The 19,003-nt window shown below is 38.0% G+C and overlaps 1 protein-coding gene across 1 annotated transcript in view; it reads right to left on the bottom strand.

The window, feature by feature from the left end:
- Positions 1-19,003, bottom strand: part of dst (dystonin) — a 317,525-nt gene that overhangs the window by 83,385 nt on the left and 215,137 nt on the right.

Below are 19,003 nucleotides of genomic sequence, written 5' to 3'. Positions count from 1 at the left end.
GTCGTGATGCTCAGACCATATAGCTCACAGATAGATCTGTTTGTTCAGGGGTAAATTCTCTTTCTGTTAAACAAATAAAATTGTATAATATATTTCTATAAGACTTATGCTCCAGTCTCTACATACAGACACAAAAAATACCATAAACTTTCCGAAAACTAGTCAAATCAGCCGTTGAAATCCCTGCATGGTGTGTGACATAGAGAGGATTTTCTCTGCACAATAATGCGACTGGATAACAACGCGCGTCCCAGCCCCCGACAGCCACAGACCCTTGATGTGAAATATCTGGCAGGGCATGACTAGATTTGACAAAGCTGCCACTTCCTTAAATTGTGCTGTTTGACTCATGTTATCTCCTGAGCAGGATTTACAATCATTAGTCATAACCTCTCCTGCACTCTCCATTTACTTCATCATAGGGACAAGGCTCACTCAGAGGACTGAGCACTGCCTTCATAAAGAGAGACATGCAGTGGATCAGTATTCATGAACGTGCCATACAGTGTTGAACTGAACTCTGGATTAAAGCAAAGAGAAGGCCTGCTAACATTTCAAACCCAGTTCATTTGCATTTTTTTCTATTTTGCTCATGTAATGCTGAGATTTAAACATGAAACATGCAAGAGGAATAAGGCTTAGGGCTATAAGAAATTATTCTAATAAGATAACTGCATATGAGCCTATACTTCTCTCCCTAACTTAACCTTAAAATATTAAATATGTAGTGTAGATAGCTATAGCACTTTTCAAAGCCTGATCTCATTAGATCTAAGACGGACTGAGCCTGGTTCGTACTTGGATGGGAGACCACTTTGAATTCTATGTGCCACCGTCGGACACCAGTGACAAAAAAACTGTTGATGTGTCCGAATGCACGCTTAGAGATTGGCAACATTGCTTCCATCAGTCTACCCCAGGGCAGATGTGGCTATAATAGTAGCTTACCATCACCAAGTATGGAGTGAATGAATAGTGCTCAGTAAAGCATCTTTGAGTGTAAAATAAATACATTTTATATATATATATGTAAAATCTGATCCATATTATCATTTTCATTATAGATGATGCCCAATGATTCAAAGGTTGGAGGTTCAATCTCATCTCCCATTATGCCACACTGTTGCCTGTCTTTGAGCAAGACACTTCATCTGCCGTGGCTCTAGTGTCTGTGCACTCTTATGCATAAATGTATGTGTGAATGGGTCAGATGTAACGCACTATATTATCTTTTTTTACCATTGGAATACTTAGTTCTCTTCTTAAAAAGTAACTTTTTTTTTTAAGAGATTCACTAACTGCTTAATGAGATTGCTTTGCCTCAATTGTCCCTTAGTATGGCAATAAACTTGTCTTGCATTTATTCAATCATATGTATTGCTCTTGATTGCTCTAAGATACACTCTTACTATGAGTGAGGTCACCTCTCCACAGATGTGACCTGTAATTGACCTCATCTCCACTGATATAAATAAGTTTCATATCATATCATCAAACATTTACAGGAAAATATCTCCATGGTATGAAAAAATGCATCACCTTTGTAAAAACATCAAATATTGAGGTCATATATGAACTGTACCTGTATACTTCAAGTCATTCTCACATAAGAACCTGCAGAACCATCCTGACCTAACCTGTTTACATTTCATCTGTGGTCTAATGTTGTGAATTGAAACATGAAAGGTAAATAGAGTTCAGTCATTTCTGCTAGCTTCATGGGAGAAATGAATCAAATGAAATCAAAAATGTATTTATTACAAGCCTCCAGACCACAATAGCGCATGTGTTTGTATTCAGAGGATTCCTCTTTTCAATATAATTTGTCTCCAGGGACGACATGTGCCGCGTGATTTGTAATTTAAAGTCCCTTAGCAGAAGAGCGTTCATCTAATAAGAGGAATATGAATGTTGTTTTGGAGGCACTTGACATGAAGACATTTGAAAGATTTGGCCCACAACTTTTTAACAATAAATTAATTGCGCTCTCCTTCTTTTATATTGTATATACAGTTTATACAGTTTAATGTAAGCAAGAAAAAACAAGTACTGCATAGCCGTAGTACTATAGGCTTTCAGCTTAAAGGTTCTTGAATGTGTCTTACTTGTCTCCATGGAGATGATATTTTGCCTATGTTCTATGGAAAATGCCTCTATTTTGAATCATTTCCATAATCAAGAGTTTATACTGTACATAAAAAAAATATGCATTGTTATTTAGAACAGGTGTGCTTTCCACAGATCTGATCTGGAATTTATTAATCTGGCACCATCACCTGCATGTCTCCATGAGGACATGTTAATGCCATATCATGGAACATTCAAAGCCAAATTTGGCTAAATTATTTTCCAACTGATTCTAGGTATATTTACTCCTTATTTGAGATGTTACTGCTATTTCCTCATGCTGTGGTAAAAATCTTACTTCGTTATTGATGGCCTATTGTAAAAGTGCTTTCCCATTCTTTATTCTATTTATTGTGTACTGGTGCATATTTTTCAATTGTAATCTAATATTTGTTCTGATCTAATTATGTAAACACATTCCCTCTCCAATGGATTTGCATGTCCTATAGCAGTAGGTAGATTGTGTACTTCCCTGACAGATCCGTAACGCCACATCCTGAAATGAGCTCTCTGCTGCTAAGCCTCACCAGCAGCCTTCTGTCACAGCGTATTAGATTTTACAATGGGCTCAACCAACTCCATGGATCAACACATCACTCTGTTGAGATGTGCATGTATGATTTCTTATGTTTTATTATGATGTTAATCTATATAAATATGGCAAATGTGAGGGAGATCTTATCAGGTGAAACAAGTCTAAGCTGTTCAAGCTTCTTCTTATAAAACGTTATTGATTTTGATAGCAATACATGAGTCACAGTATAAAGCATTTCGCCAGGCCATTTTCATCAATAGAACTACAGATGGTTCAGTTTCAAAACACAGTTTACTTCATACAGAATAGACCAAAGTTAAAGGTGCATTATGTAGCTTTTCTTTTCTTTTTAAGGGAATGCACAGTGGTTACATTCAAGCTTGTACTGTAGAACATTCCAACATCAAAAAAAAAAAAACATCTCCATCTCCATCTGAAAAAAACTCATCAGAAATCTGTATTAAAATAAATACACCTGAATTTTTTTTCAAGTGATACTTTTAGTTTACTTCAGTATTTTTTTACTCCAGTATCTGTACTTTTACTTAAGCAATACAAATACATTTTTCCACCACTGGTTCAATCCCACCTTACACATAGATGTGATTGGTGAGCCTCAAATTTAGAGGTAGATTCTTTAATGTTCCTTTTTACCCAGTTTCCTCAGTGACCTGTTATCAACTTAATTAGCTGCAGAATACAAACAACAAAACCAGCAAGTAGAATAATGCGGTTTTATTGTTCAAGAGAAACCTGTTCACTGTGTGCAATAGTGCAGAGAATGAGTGCTCTTGTCAGGACAGTGGGCGACTGCAGAGCTACACCTGGGCCCTCTTCTCCAAATCATGAGGATCTTTTTTACAAGTATATGTGCTGCAGAGATACTACTGCACACATTTTAGGTTAAGATTCAGAGTAAAATAAAACTAGAGAATAAATTCAGCCACTTATTCCCCTTCTCATTCTCACCAACTGTTATCACCTGTTGCTGCCAGTTAATCATGTCATTTCTCAAACTGTTCTTATTAATTTTTCCTCTCTGTCATCTTCTTACCTCCATAAATCTTCTCCGCTCCATCTAAAAGCAGCCAGCTACTCATAACTTCTCATTCTTATGTCTCTTATTGTGTTTTCTATAATGCGACTTTTCCAGTGGGGGAACTCAGCCAGCTGCTTGTCTCCATTGACGTTTTATTGTTTTGACTGGAATGTTCCGCCATATGGCATTTTTGCATTCATTCACTTACTTTTTTATTATTATTATTATTACAAAAATACCTTAAAAACTTTTACTCTGAGCAGGGTTGCCTTTCCCCAGATCTGACCCATAATTTAGCCTGGTGATATCACTCCACGTAGACTGATGATTTTAACGCAGTACAGTGGTAGCCTGATTCACACAACAGTTTCACTTTGTAGAATTGAACCAATCACTGCTATTTGTTTGTGACGTATGTAATGTGCCACTAATATTAAGCTTTTCCAAAATCCCGTAGGAAGAAGGGCAGTAAAATTCATCAAACATTCTTTTTATTCCGGCTTTAAATCCTCAATCTCGGGAATCGTTGACAACACAGAATGTATGGCACTTCGCTGATTGGCTGGTGTTCAAACTCGCACTTCCCAGGTTCTTGCAAACCGTCTAGTGTATTCCAATTCCTGACCTAGTCGCTGGAGAGAAATGAAATTGAGCGGAGGCACTAAGTGGTGCCAGCCTGGCTAGTACAGTGGAACATTACAGGAAAACCCATAATATTTTTATGTAGGCAAACCAGCCAGAAAAGTTACATAGTGGACCTTTAATGTACTCTCATCCAAACTGAGCATACATCTTTAACTCTTACCTGTCCAGATATGCTAAGTGCTGCTCAACATCTCACTTATGGAGTGATATAAATGGAAAAGCTCACAGTGAAATTCTTGTCCCTGGCTCAGCAGCGGTTAAGTGGATCCTGTCACACATATTAAAACCACATCTGCAGCCGAGTGCCACACATCAAAGGGAAGTGGAGGCACTGGCTCTTCTGCTAATGGAGCGAACAGTGGGATCGGGACTGAGGGCTGCTGAGGGGCGCATAATGGCCCTGACAATCAAGGCGATGAGGGGCTGTGCCGCTGTACCCTCCAGGGGGCGACGGAGAGAGAGGGATCTCTGCAGCTGACATGGAGTGAGTGCTGGGGACAGTCTGGAGATAAGGATCAGATGAGAGAGAGGAGGGAAGTTAAACGTGGTTGTCCTTCCTGGTGTTGATAGATTGATGAGCCCTGGGTGATTGCCTTGCAGAGTTACACATAGAAACAACCTGGCCACAAGGTACTTTTTACGATATAGGAATACACTGGAGAATCTATTTCAGGCTAATAATATAAAGCAATATCTTTAGATTTATATTCATAACTAAATCCATAATCAAATATATAAACATTGCATTGACAAAGGCCTAATAAAACTAACATTTCTACTGCATTGTGGAGTAATTGCGAATCAATCTACATTGTCACAAATGGTGTACAAGTGTATGTGAAGGAGCTCATTTGTCACCAATCATTTTGGATAAAATAGCATTTCTCCCACCTCAGATTAACAGAGCTTTGTGCTTCACTCAAAGATTCAGCAGAAATCTGAAATGCTATCCTGTGAATTTTTTTTTCTTTTTTCCTCGTAAGCAGCCATATGTTTTTTGATAATGACAGACTATGCATGTTCCTGATTAATCCACCTGTCAATCACACCTATGCCAATGATGACCAGACTTGCCTCTTTATAGTATGTAAAGAAGTGTTTATTTTGCATCCAAACTTTCTCCCTCCCTCTTAAACAGTTAAAGTTTTTTCAGGGACATAAATAAAAGTAAGATTAGATGAGCTGATGCAGGGAACACAAACACAAAGGATCCTTGTGGTGAGAGAGAGGAAGTTAAAGCTCTCCTGGTTTCCCTGCCTGATGCTGACAGATTGATTGAGCTTGTAACTGTGGTCCACCAGATTGGCCCCAGCGAGATTTTTCAGCTTGTCTTCTTCCTAAAAGTGATGCTACGAAAGGGCAACATGCTTTCTACCTGAGCAATTTAATGAAAAAAAAAAGAACAGTGCACGTAAAAGCATGTTTTTTTTTAACAAAGGAAAGTGGGTCTGCAGTTGTTTCACAGTGTTGCTTCATGTTATCGCTGAGTAAACTCTGACAACACAACATGCAATAACTAGACACCTTTCTACGATCACTGAGATACTCTGAAATAAATGACTTTCTACATATGAGTACATGTACATGCCTCTCATACACTCCAGTCATCATAGCTACTTGTCCTAATCCCAAGCCCAGATAAAAAGAGAGTTTCTGCGAATGGGAGTCTTTCGTATTGCCTGTTTATAATGTGTTTGAGTAATCGCTCAGTTGTCCAGGTATGACCTAGCCAGGCTGGCGCCACCTAGTGCCTCTGCTCAATTTAATTTCTCTCCAGTGACTAGGTCAGGAATCAGAATACACTAGACGGCTTGCAAAAACCCCAGAAGTGCAAGTCTGGGCACCAGCCAAGAAGAGCAAAGAGCCATACATTCTGTGTTGGCAACGATTCCTGAGATTGAGGTTTTAAAGCTGGAACAAAGAGAGTGTTTGTTGAATTTTATCAAGGGGAAAGACGTTATTGCCCTTCTTCCTACAGGATTTGGGAAAAGCTTTATATACCAGTTAGCCCCGTTAACAATGCGTTACATACGTCACAACCAAATAGCAAATGAATTCTAATGCTGCGAGGTAAAAAGGTTTCAATGAAGTGAAACCAGCTGATGAATCAGGCTAGGTATGATTCATGGCAAAAGAAAAATAAATTCTGTCAACTGGACAAAAGAGTTTTAAACATTTTAGAGTGAAGACCGCTTCACTGTTGCACCACTTCACCGCTCATCCAAGCTGTTTCTTCAGTTCTGGTCAAACGCTGGAGGACACTATCATATATCTGCCTGAAGAGAGGAGCTAAATACATTGAAACTAACACAATTATTTGTTTACAGTTTATGTTTGTTTGCCAGGTCTATTGAGAGACAATTTTAGTTGGGAAAGACAATCCATCTTCAAAAAGGAATGGGGACATTAGACATTATTTATCTCCTATTTATAACTCCATCCTCAGACCTAAATCAAAACAGGGAAAACAAAAGTGATAGGCTGTATGCTAATAGGTTTGAGATCACCCATTAGGGGCCTGAACGATTATGCAAATATGACTCAGACACAGTCCACACTTAGTGAAGTTCTACAGACCTGTCTAACAAACAGAAACTGTTAACTGCTAACTCCACAAGAGACAGATAAAGATGTAGCATAGTTACATGTCTACTGATACTGAAGATGTCTTCTGTTACCTCTTCATTACTAATACACAATGCAATGAATCTTCACACTCGCCAAAATCATGCTGAGATTGAGCCGTTCTCTGGGGACCACCTCAGAATCACGCCTGTCAGGAGCATTCATCCCACACTGTCAATTCTGTCTCACAATACACACAGGTAGACTTCACAGCCCGCCTCGGACAATCCTGCCATTCACACATTGCAGTTTAGTTTTCAAAAATCATTCTCCCCACATTTTTGCAAACAACCCTTAACTATACTATGGAACATTAGGTGTTGGGTTAGGTTAAGAGAAAATATAGTGTTGAAAATGCTGGTGCACGAACAAACCAATATCATTCAACTCTCCCACACACTGACATTTTACAGTGGATTTTCAAAATAAATATTCATGTTCATAAATAAACATGAAGCAGCCACATCTGGGCCCGTTACAAGTCAGGTCTGTGGAGAGGTGAGTCGGGTAACAATGCTGTTCATCAAAATATTTTTCACCAATAAGACACCTGTAAGAAGAAGCTTGTATTTTGTATTTATTGTTTGTTCACCAGAGGGGCTTTAAAAGTGTGACCCTGAAGCAGCCTGTCAACACCGAGCATAACTTTACTCTGCACACACACACACACACACACACACACACACACACACACACACACACACACACACACACACACACACACACACACACAGACAGACACGAGAGGACACTTCGCCCAAAGCTACAGAATACATTTAACTTTAATAAAACCATTGAGAAATTGGCTATTTTGTTTATTATTTTATAACAAAAACAACCACACAGATATGACGTGAGTTACTTTCAAGAAAGATAAATGGTACCAGAGAGATAATATTGTTGTCTTGAAATCGACTGCAACCCAAAGAGAGAAAACTAGGAAATTCAAAAAACACAGTAGTTCCCATCACAATGTTTAAAAAGCCAATTCATTACTTTCAATGAGGTTCTTCGCAAAGGTCCTTTACTTAATTTGTTTAATGAAATGTTTATGAATATTTTTCAAGGGGTTTTTCAACATTGTATTTAAAGTTAGTAGATGCACTTAACATACAGAACAGCTGAAGTCATCATCCACTTAAAAGATAAGATTGTGCTTGTTCAGACTCTGCTATTAGTGTTGGTGCCCTTTGCAGACCGCAGAGTGCCTATTAGTCCTACAGTGAAAAACTCTTTTAGCAGATAGAGTATGGTATCTTCTTAATGAGCCTTAGTTAGCTTTGCATGTAAGGGCTACGAGTGGAGCTGAGCAATTGTTGGATGACGTATTCAGTTTTGTTGCTAAGTAAAAGTACAGATACCTAGGCAAAAGTTATTCAAGTAAACCTAAAAATAAAGGTGCACTGAGCAACTTTGCTGGTTGAAAATAGTAAAAATTTGCCTGATTCATCAGTCTGAGCTCGCAGCATTACAACTTTTTTAATTTAACTAATCACTGCTACTTGGTTGTGACTTATGTAATGTGCCACTAACGGGGCTAACTGGCATATAAAGATTTTCCCAAATCCCGTAGGAAGAAGGGCAATAACGTCTTTCCCCTTGATAAAATTCACCAACATTCTCTTTGTTCTGGCTTTTAATCCTTGATCTCAGGAATCTTTGTCAAAACAAAATGTATGGCTCTTCGCTTCCGGGATTCTCGCAAACCATCTACGATTCCTGACCTAGTCGCTGGAGAGAAAAGAAACTGAGCGGAGGGACTAGGTGGTGCCAGCCTGGCTACATAAAAATAGCCCCTCAAATAAAATGAAAAGTACTTTTTAATTGTCAGTCTATGTAGTGGATTAGAAAGTACAGCTCTTAAATGTAGTGAAAAAAGTACCCACTGTAAAATTGACTAAAGGTGCATTACTTTTGTGGTAGAGGGTCCATCACGTGCTTGACTCCATGTAGATGTTTTTTCCTGGAATGTTCTACAGTATAGCAATTAATGTAATTATCTCCAAGGAGACAAGGAGCCACATCACCAGACCAAATTACAGGTCAGGTCTGTGGAGAAGCATGTCTGCTCACAGTAAGAATGCATGTCTTTGTGTTACTTTTAATAAATAAAACACCTATAAATTAATAAATATTAGAAACATTTCTTTAATACTTCACCCTGGAACATCCTAGGCAAAGGAGGAACATCACCACGGAGACAAGCAGATGGCGGACCCTCCTCCAGAAAAGTTACACAGTGCACCTTTAAGCAAGTGCATATCCTTACAAGTTTAACTTAAGTACAGTATTTAGTCGAGGTGGGACTCGCAAGTCGTGACTTGGATTTGAGTCAGACTTGAGTCATTATTTTTAATACTTGAGACTTGACTTGATAAAATGGACTAAGACTTGGCACTTGGACTTGAAGGTCACTTGACTTGAACCCTGTGACTTGAGAAGACTTGATGCTTCTCCTAAAAAATATATGTTTTTATAAAATACTTTTCTCTTAACAGTTGATAAATGTGGAGCTTAAATAAGGAACAAACTGGAACATGTCCCTCCCACTTCTGTTTGGTACTTTGGATGTAACTGTGATGGTATCCTCAAATGTACTACAGTATTATATAGTACATTACAGCAAAACTACATAGAGGGAACTACACAGAATGTGATTCTTCCATTTCAGTACAGACAACACAACAAAATAACTGTTATTTAGCACTTTTAAATCTTAATTCTTCTTAATTTTGACCATAATGATTCACACTAAAATCTTGTCAAGACGATTAAAAAGGAAAAAAAAAATTGCATTTCTACAACTCTGATGTAAATACTCACATATAAATATGCCATGACTTTTTAAGTACAATTCTGTTTAAAATTCATATAAACTGCAAAAAGCTTAGAGACTTGAAATGACTTGAAGCTCAAAGCAGACAACTTGGACTTGAGGCTCGACTTGGACTTGCCTGTCTTTGATTTGGGGACTTGACTTGGACTTGAGGTCAAAGACTTGAGACTTACTTGAGGCTCTCAGCTCTGGTATTTAGTAGGTAGTAGCTAATGAACACAGCAAATATCCACTGTGACCTTGACTGACAATTGAACCATAAATAAATCTGTGTTTGGGGTCAGATGGATAACCTTGATATCTGTGCAATGATGACACTTCTTCAAATCTAACAATAGAGTATTATTTCCCAGGCTGTGAAAGGGAACATTATCTTGGGGGAAAAAAAAAAAAAATCCAATGGGGATGAGTCTGTATGCTGACAGCTCCATCCCCGACCCATCTGACAGAATAGCATTTGTCAAAGAGGGTGCACTGTAAACTATAGGGACTATCCAAAGCACAGAACTGTCCCTACCTCGTCTCTGTCTCCTCTGCCACTGTGAAATGTTTTGGTGAGATGATGAGAGCTCAGAGTTTCCATGATCCTGAAATAATAACTTCACTTTGTTCACAATGAGAGGCAATGAAGAAAGATCAATGCGTTGTATGGCGGAGGTTATACAAGGTGAGAGGAGAGACATGGACTACTGAATGTCTGAAGAGGAGAGATGGAGAATATGAGGTATTTGAACAGAGGGCTCATGACATTTCAAGGACTCAAATATTTCAGTTTTCAAATATTTTCTGATAGGACTTTTGAATGACTATTCTAACTTTCTCAACTACTGCACAGAGAAATACATTTGACTCTGGTTATAGCTTACAAATTATTCAGTATTTGATCTTAGCTTTAACTCCTTCCCATTTTCAGCCCTGCCTCTCAAATATTCTGATTATACAGACTATGAAAAAAAAAAACATCTCCTGAACATTAAAAATTCACAATGGCTGATCTGTTTCACCTCAGCCAGTTTTCTGTCAACAGCGTTTTTTTTTTTTTCTTTTTTTTCACATCCACAAAACAAAAGATTAATTAAAGTTGATTAGAATTCAGCAATAAACATGGTGCATTCAGCTACCTACATACAGATATAAATAAATCAAAATATTAAAGATCCTGTCCATTACACTATTTATTGATCTTGATTAGGAAAATCAGGTGCCACAGTGGGACACCAGTCACAAAAACTGCTGTTGTGTCCTTAGGCAAGACACTTCACCCACATTGCCTTGTATGAAAGTGGTGTGTGCATGAGAGATGGATGTCTCTGTGAGAGATGGAGAATGTCCCAGGGCAGCTGTGGCTACAATAGTAGCTTACTACCACCGGGTATGGAGTGACTGAATAATGCTATATAATGCTCTGTAACCTGTCTTTGTGACATGTGTCTGTGAAAAATGCTATACTGTATAAATAAAAACTTACTTACTAATGTGCTCCACTGTGTTTTTAAACTCCATTCACCTTCACAAGAATCATTTGGATAATTTCAGCCCTGGAATTGTCAGTCTCTAACTAAAGATAAAATGTAGTTGTTAACTTGAAAACTTGAAAACCTGAAAATTGTTTCATGACATCACACGAGAGGTGGAACAGAGCATTTTGAGCTTTGGAGATGTACACAGACTAATAATAAAGGATTATTCAAACATGTATGAGTGAAACAAAACACAGCTCCAAGAGTTTATTGGTGAGGTAACAACATTCTAACATAGCTTAAAACTCACAAGAGTCAAATTTGATTTTAACCCATAAAACAAAAGAAATAATGGCCTGCTCCCCTGTCCCTTTTGCCTATATGACACCAAAATATGTGTATTCTTAATGATTGAATATGGACATTCAGGAGAACTTTTCCTTTTTTCCCTCTTTTCTATTTTAAGTTAAAATAGGCCAACAATAAAAAGGATTTTGGATCATCATTTTGGATGCAATTTTATAAGGGATGAAAACCGGCAAAATGAACAAAGGAAAAGGCTGCTTTTGCTAAGTTTTGGTGCTGGTTGAATTGAGCCGCAGGGAGCCTAGTTAGGCCGATTCACATGCTGCTTTGCTTCTCCGCACACACAAGGCAAAACAACATGTCACAACTCATCATCGCAACAAAAACACCACTAATGAGCTGGGGCATGCTTCTCAGGGCTGCACAAGCTAAGGTGGGAACAGTCTATGGTGGAGGTTGTAGTGGCTCAAATGGGCAGAGCCTGCACCCACTTACCAGAAGGTTTGAGGTTTATTGTATCCCCCACAATTGCTTGTATGTTCTTGAGCATGACACTTTACTCCCATACTTCCCACAACTACCAGTGTAAGTGTGAATATGAGTGTATTAATGTAAAGTAGGTTTGTGCTAAAATATCAAAATACAATATATATCTTGATACTAAATTTGGTAATGTAGTATTGTTATTGTGGACTGCTGGATCGATATATTGGCAAGAGTAATTATGGTATGTTTTATTAAATAATTTTGTAACAGTGCTACAATTTTGATATTTGTTCAGAGAAAGGAAACATGTTTATGCAGCACTTTTGACATATTCTGTGTTTTAATGGTCACTTTTTGTTTATTCCATATTGACTTTGCACAGGTAGTAATTTAACAAAAAAAAAAAAAAACTGTTGTTAAATGTATTTCTTTCCTAAAAATAGTGATATATTTCAGAATATCATGTACAATATATCTATTATTGCCTGTATTGCCATATTGAAGGAGGTTCAAAAGTGCTATGTAGTTATGAAACAGGTATAAATACACCTTTTTTTCAGCTAATGGTACTTTGTTTGCAAAATAACAGTAAATACTCACTGCTACTACCACAATATACAGATTATTACTGCAAAAGTATCAGTAATAGTAGTTGTTGTAGTACTAGGAGCAGTACATATTACTTCAATTTACTCACAGTACAGATAGTACTGGTGATTGATGGGGAAATTGCAGTACTGTACCAAAGACCATTCCAGCTCAGCCCTTGTTGACATGCCGTCGCCAGTAGCTCTATCTGACCTACGCCATCCGAGGATATATTAATACTCCCTACAACAGAAGCATGGCAGGACTTCAACGGACAATAATCCCCAATGTATTCAGTGTTTATGTCTCTGGGTCCTGCACTGATGGTAAATAGACCTCTCTCTTTATGGCCCTCATCTCGGGCTTTTTGAATTATTTCCACAACAATAATAGTGATTTTTTTCCCCCTTGTGCAAATGTATGTTTTAGTTATAACATCCTGTATTCTGTGGTCTTTTGATACAGGCTTAGATCCCACGTCTCTCTTAGGAAAAAAAACACTAAACCCCTTTTTAAAAACATCAGAAGAGCAGTGCTGTTGAAGAGACCCTTTTAGTAGTGTCTGATTATTACATAAACCCTTATTGTGTATTGTGTCCCATGAAGCAGCTGTCTAAACATGGCTGTGTTTGCTCAGGTATACAAGCTCCAGGAAATGCTATCTGCCCAACTTAAACCAAATGTTGTTGTTTGTTGCATCAGTTTTTGGGCACTTGACCCAGTTTGGAACCTTTGTGTTGCTAATATTTAGATCCAAAGATACAGAAGAAGATGCTATGTAAATAGGTAAACAGGAGCGCTGTGTTGGAAAGTGAGTAGATCAAACAAATGGTGGTCTGGTGAAAAACTGTTTGGACGTGCAACGTGAGTGAGCAGATTTAGTCAATTGATTTGCACCCAAATAATAAAAGAGATTCCCCTTTATCAAATCCACTGCAAGCTGTTCAAATCTTGTGACTTCAAATGCCAAACCATATATTGGGTTAATAATAGATTGTATATAACAACATGGAAAGAGAAAGAATGAAACTATTAACATACAAGACACATAGGCTTTTACTTCAAAAGATTTCAGAAATGTATTTCAATTTGTTGTGACACAGCTTATGACACATGTATGGTAGTAGAAGTTATAGACAAAGTACTTTTAGGTACACTTGGTGGTGGTTTTGCAACCTGCTTGGATATGTTATTACTTGGCAGAGAGACATTCTTATTGTGTAAGGGCTTGCCGCTCCACAGATCTCACCTGGAACTTGAGCAGGCATCATCTGATTATCTTCCTGGAAGTTTAATATGTTTTCCGACATAACAGGGAAAGCAAGAACATCTTCATGAAGACAAATTGGTGGGCCCCCCATCAGAAAATGTTCGTTGTGAACCTTTAATGATATCAGCTACGGAGTCCCACTGAAGGTTATCTATTCAATCTTCATTCTCAGATCACACGTTGTCTCCAAGACAATTCATATAGCAATTATATAAGATAGGCTTGTAGGTACAAACTTGCACAAATTGATCTATTTTATTAGCAGAGACTTCAAATACATCTTCCACTTATAGAAAAAGTTTTCTTCAGCTGTCTGCTAATCTCAGTCTTATAATGTACCATATGTGGTGCAGTAGTCATTACCAACATAGCACCTCCAATGTGACACGAGCGCAAGTGAGGACTGGCGCCGGCCGCACTGACAGACTGCGCTCATGAAATAGCTGTGACATTTGGCCACAGCACCAGCAGTGGGCCCAGCTCGCCTAATGAACTAACGTGTTCAAGTTGGCAGCATTAAGCGCATCATTTATTAGTGAGCGGGGAACATCTCCCAGGGTGCACTTGAGCTGGGGAAGACAACTGTGCTACACACAGAGCGTCATTCTCACATTCTTCAGTGCTTTTTCAAATGTTAAGTGCCTTTTACTTCAGGGCCAAAATAATAGACATTATCATCCTAAGGCGGAAAGAAGTGACATTATGGTAAAAGCAGATTCGCAATAACTGAAGTGAGTCAAAGGTTTTTTTCTGTCTAAATCGTGACATTGATGGCTGAAGGGTAAATCGCTGGAGCAGATTTTAGTTGAAAATTGTCACAGAGAAAAAAATGGCGCAGTTTATCTTGACATTTCTTGTGCTCTGTTGGGTTGAGTGGTTCGCCTGTCATCTTTAAACCTGAAAGACAGAAAAAGAGAAAGAGAGAGAAAGTCAGACATTATAGATGACACGTCAAAAGGCAAGAAGACAACATGCTATCTGCAAGCATTCATATACGTTCTATTGACTCTGTGGATGTATAACAAATGACACTTAATGTCCTTGGCAACAGTGGTTTGTCTCTAAGCAGCAAGTCTTCGAGCTGTCCAAGCCTCAAGCATGACATTTTGGCCACATCAAACGCACTGCAGTAATTCGCCTCCATCCACTCACTGTCTGTTTATGAAGCCTCCAGTTAAAGCCTGTCAACATAAGTCCCATGTCCACACTGATCGAACTGCAGTCAGATGTGCCCTTCTCCACTTCAATGCCAAACATGCATGCAGTGGAACGAAGAGTAACTAAAGCACCTTTTAGTGGCCATATAAAGCTTTATTGACTGAACTCAGTATAGAGTAAACAGGGTAGTAAGCAAAGGGAGAATTTGTTAAACTTCGTGTTTATGAGCCCAGTGATAAGCATAGACTGTATACATAAACGGACAAACCTAAAACACTAGCCGCCACGTACCAAATAGGAAGTGTTCATAGGGATGCTTATGGCTCCATCAACTCTGGTTCCAATTGACTTTAAAATTTACAACTTTACATTTGTCACTTCTCTATGCTGCAGTGAGCCTGGTCCTCTTGCTCTTAAAAGTCGCTCTGCATGATCCCGGTGTTTTTATGTTACTATTTTGCATGTAAATAAATTCCTATTTTTAATATGGACTTGGCTCCAAATTTGTCCCTATAACTCAGGGATCACCAAACTTTTTTCTCTGGGGGCCACATTATTGCTCCTAACTTTGATGGGGGCCAGGGTTGGGTCAGCGGTATAACAGGATCGTATGACCCTGTTATGACGCAGATTATATTCTTTGAAAACCGCCATACTTTCTTTACTTATCAGACATACTGCACAGTCCTTACATTTAACAAAAAATGAATCGGTCGTCCACTATTTTTTGAAAACTCTGCACTCTCTGTCAACTTTTCTTATTTTAACACTCGTCATTTTGCTATCTTTAACAGCACTACTACTCTGCACGTGCTTTGACTGCCAATGTTTGATCTTGAGCTTGTCAGATGATGAAAATTGTAAAATGTAAATACGTCATATAATTATTTAAATATAAATATAAATACTTCATATAAATATTGTTTTTAATTGAAAAAAATCAAGATGCAGATGTGTTATTTTGCCAAAAAGTAATAAAAAAAATAGGCCATGACAACGTTTGAGGATTGTCTCATAGGGCCAGCTCAAGTAGTGGGGGGCAGAGGGGCTGGGGGCGTGGAGGACAGGAATTGGCCCATGGGCCTTAGTTTGATGATCCCTGCTAAAACTGTTTGCATCGTAAGTTTCATTAGAGTGGAGTTGAATGCTATAGATGATGTCACACTCCCTTAGTCCACTCCTTTGTACATGTTGATTATGCAACCATCAAATTTTCAATATTTGTTTTCTGTAGAAATGCAGAGACGAGACGAGATAGGGGTTTTGTTTGTAAGAGATAAGGACAATTCTTCAATGTTCTCTCTTTTTTTTTTTTTTTTTTTGCTTTAACCACAAACAAATGTACCCAGTTATTACACGTGGCTTCTGCTCAAGCCACAAGAGGTCAGTATAAGAAAAACGTTATTTGATTTCAGTGCATTTACAAAATATGCATGTAGGTATAGCACATTTCCTCCTTGAATTGAATAAACCTATTTACAGGCTGTCAGTCAGTCAGTCAGTCATGTCCTTCCCCAATGTTTTGAGCCAGACGTCCTTGTGCTAGAAGTGGTCCAACCTCCATCTTTTGAAATAAGCTGTTATTATGTAGTTAAGGACAAATTATCAAACACAATTAACCACGAAAGCTGGTGTGTGAATGTGAATCTAATGACTCAGGTAGACTCTTTTAAACAGTCCAGTCCAGATGGTCTCATAAAATAACTCCACAATGTATATCTATTTCTCACATGCCCCCGTGAAACCTCCATCTCTCCTCATACATATTTATACACTACGCTTACAGTATGGAAGGCTCATCGCTCACAACAAGCTCTATGTTATGCAAAGTCAGATTTTAGACTTTTTTTTTTACTCGGTGTTGCTGCATGTTGTAGCATTCGAGAATAGATTTTTGCTGAGTCTGGAAGAATTATGGTAATTTAGGACCAAAAACACTGGGTGAAAGTTTATGTAGGAAAAAGTGTAAAACTGACATTTTACATAATGCGGCAAAGCATATTAAAAATAAATAGGCCCATGATACTTTCAATTAATTTTTAACAAAACAATTAAACAATATTGTGAATTAGTAGGGTTGTAACGATATCCAAATCTCTCGGTACGATATTATCACAATATGCATCTCACGATATGATATTTATTGCTATTATATTATTTATAATTGGAGATAGGACACTTTTTTGCTTTTAAAATACCCTGACAAGATTTTGGTGTGAATTATTTCTGTCATATTCCCAAGAATTCAACTAAAAAACATTACTTCATGTTGTCTGTGCTGAAATGAATTATGGGATATGGAGTTCCTGAGGTTTATTAGTTAGTGTTACTATAAAACAATGCATTTAATCAAAGGATTTTGTCATTCAATATATTGTGACACCCCATGAGACGTGAGACTTTTGACGATATGATATCACGATATTTCAGTTATTGTTACATCCATATGAATTAGTAATAAATGGTCTTATTAGATATAGTAAAGGGCCTATTACACAAAACTCATTCTTGTGAACTTTTAGCATGTTATAATGTTGATACCTCGTCAAAAACACATCCAGAGTTGTGTTTTTCTTTCATGTTTGAGTAATCCTGCATTCTTATTTGTCTACATCTCCAAAGCTCAATGTGCTCAGTTCAACCTTGTGATGTCATGAAGCAGTGGTTTACAAGTTTTACCTTTTGTTTTACAGAGATTTCCAAATCCAGAGCTGAAATTATCCAAATGATCCTGAACACATTGAAGCACTTCCTGTATTATCACATGACATCACAAGGCGTAATAGAGTGTTTTCAATTTGAGAGAAGAACTAAACAGTCTAAACCGGATTTGAGTGTTAAACGTGTGAATGAAACAAAACACAATACCACATGTGGGCCCATTAAAGTCAAAAACTCCTGTTTAAGCGAGGTCAGTGTACACATATTTTTTTTTTCTGTGAGTGATTTGAATTACCTTATAATTTCTCCACATGCCTTTTGCTGCAGTCCCTCTATTCATGTCCCCATTAACTCTATGAAATATAAACATACACAGTCACAATCAGATATGTTACCATGCCAACATATGCACAACACCAAATGGAAAAGGTCAATACAATGACAATACAATGAACATGTGCTCTTTAAAGGTGCTGTATTATGCAAATGCAAGAAGCTGTAGTTTTCAAGTTAACAGCTACCTTTTACCTTTAGTTCAGCTGAGTCTGGCAATTCCAGGGCTGAAATCATCCAAATGGTTCTAGTGAATGTGTATGGAGCTTAAAGGGACAGTCTGGAATTTTGGACATAGGACCTCATTTCCTAGTTAGCCAGAGTGTTGGAGACGTGTGGAGACACTTTTAAAAATATTCTGTCCAGTCCTTGTATTTGCAGAGGTCGCTGGTGCTAGGCTAGTGCATGTTAGCCTGCCCCTAAAAACAGTCTTACCCACTCCACAAAACACCCGAATGTATTATTACACCAGATGTGAATGTTTGTGTTGATAGAATAATGTTTGAAATAAAACCAACCTTGCATCGTGTGAATCGTCACATGTTGAGGGACTATTTTCTCAGCAGCAGCGGAATTTTACTTTGCCAGTAAGATAGGTGCTAGGTGATATCAGTCCGCCGCTACCAAGCTTTCTATCAGGAAGTGCAACTCACTGCTGCTGCTCAGACATAAATCCTTCAAATGCAAGGTTGGTTTTACTTCTAAAATTATTCTATTGACCCAGACACTCACATCGACACTCTAATGTAATAATAGATTTGCTTCGGGTGCTTTGTGGAGTGAGTAAGACTGTTTTTAGGGGCAGGCTAACTATGGACGTTGACATGCGCTAGCCTAGCACCAGAGACCTAACTTGGAAATGAGGTCCTATGTCCAAAATTTCAGACTGTCCCTTTAAAAACATAGTTCAGCACTCCTTGTATTACCACATGAC

Source organism: Boleophthalmus pectinirostris, unplaced genomic scaffold (assembly GCF_026225935.1).
Source record: "Boleophthalmus pectinirostris isolate CB_2022bp ecotype Guang Dong unplaced genomic scaffold, ASM2622593v1 HiC_scaffold_5, whole genome shotgun sequence".
Classification (NCBI taxonomy): domain Eukaryota; kingdom Metazoa; phylum Chordata; class Actinopteri; order Gobiiformes; family Gobiidae; genus Boleophthalmus; species Boleophthalmus pectinirostris.
Note: the sequence above shows the minus strand (reverse complement) of the source record. Positions and strands in the feature narration are given on the sequence as shown.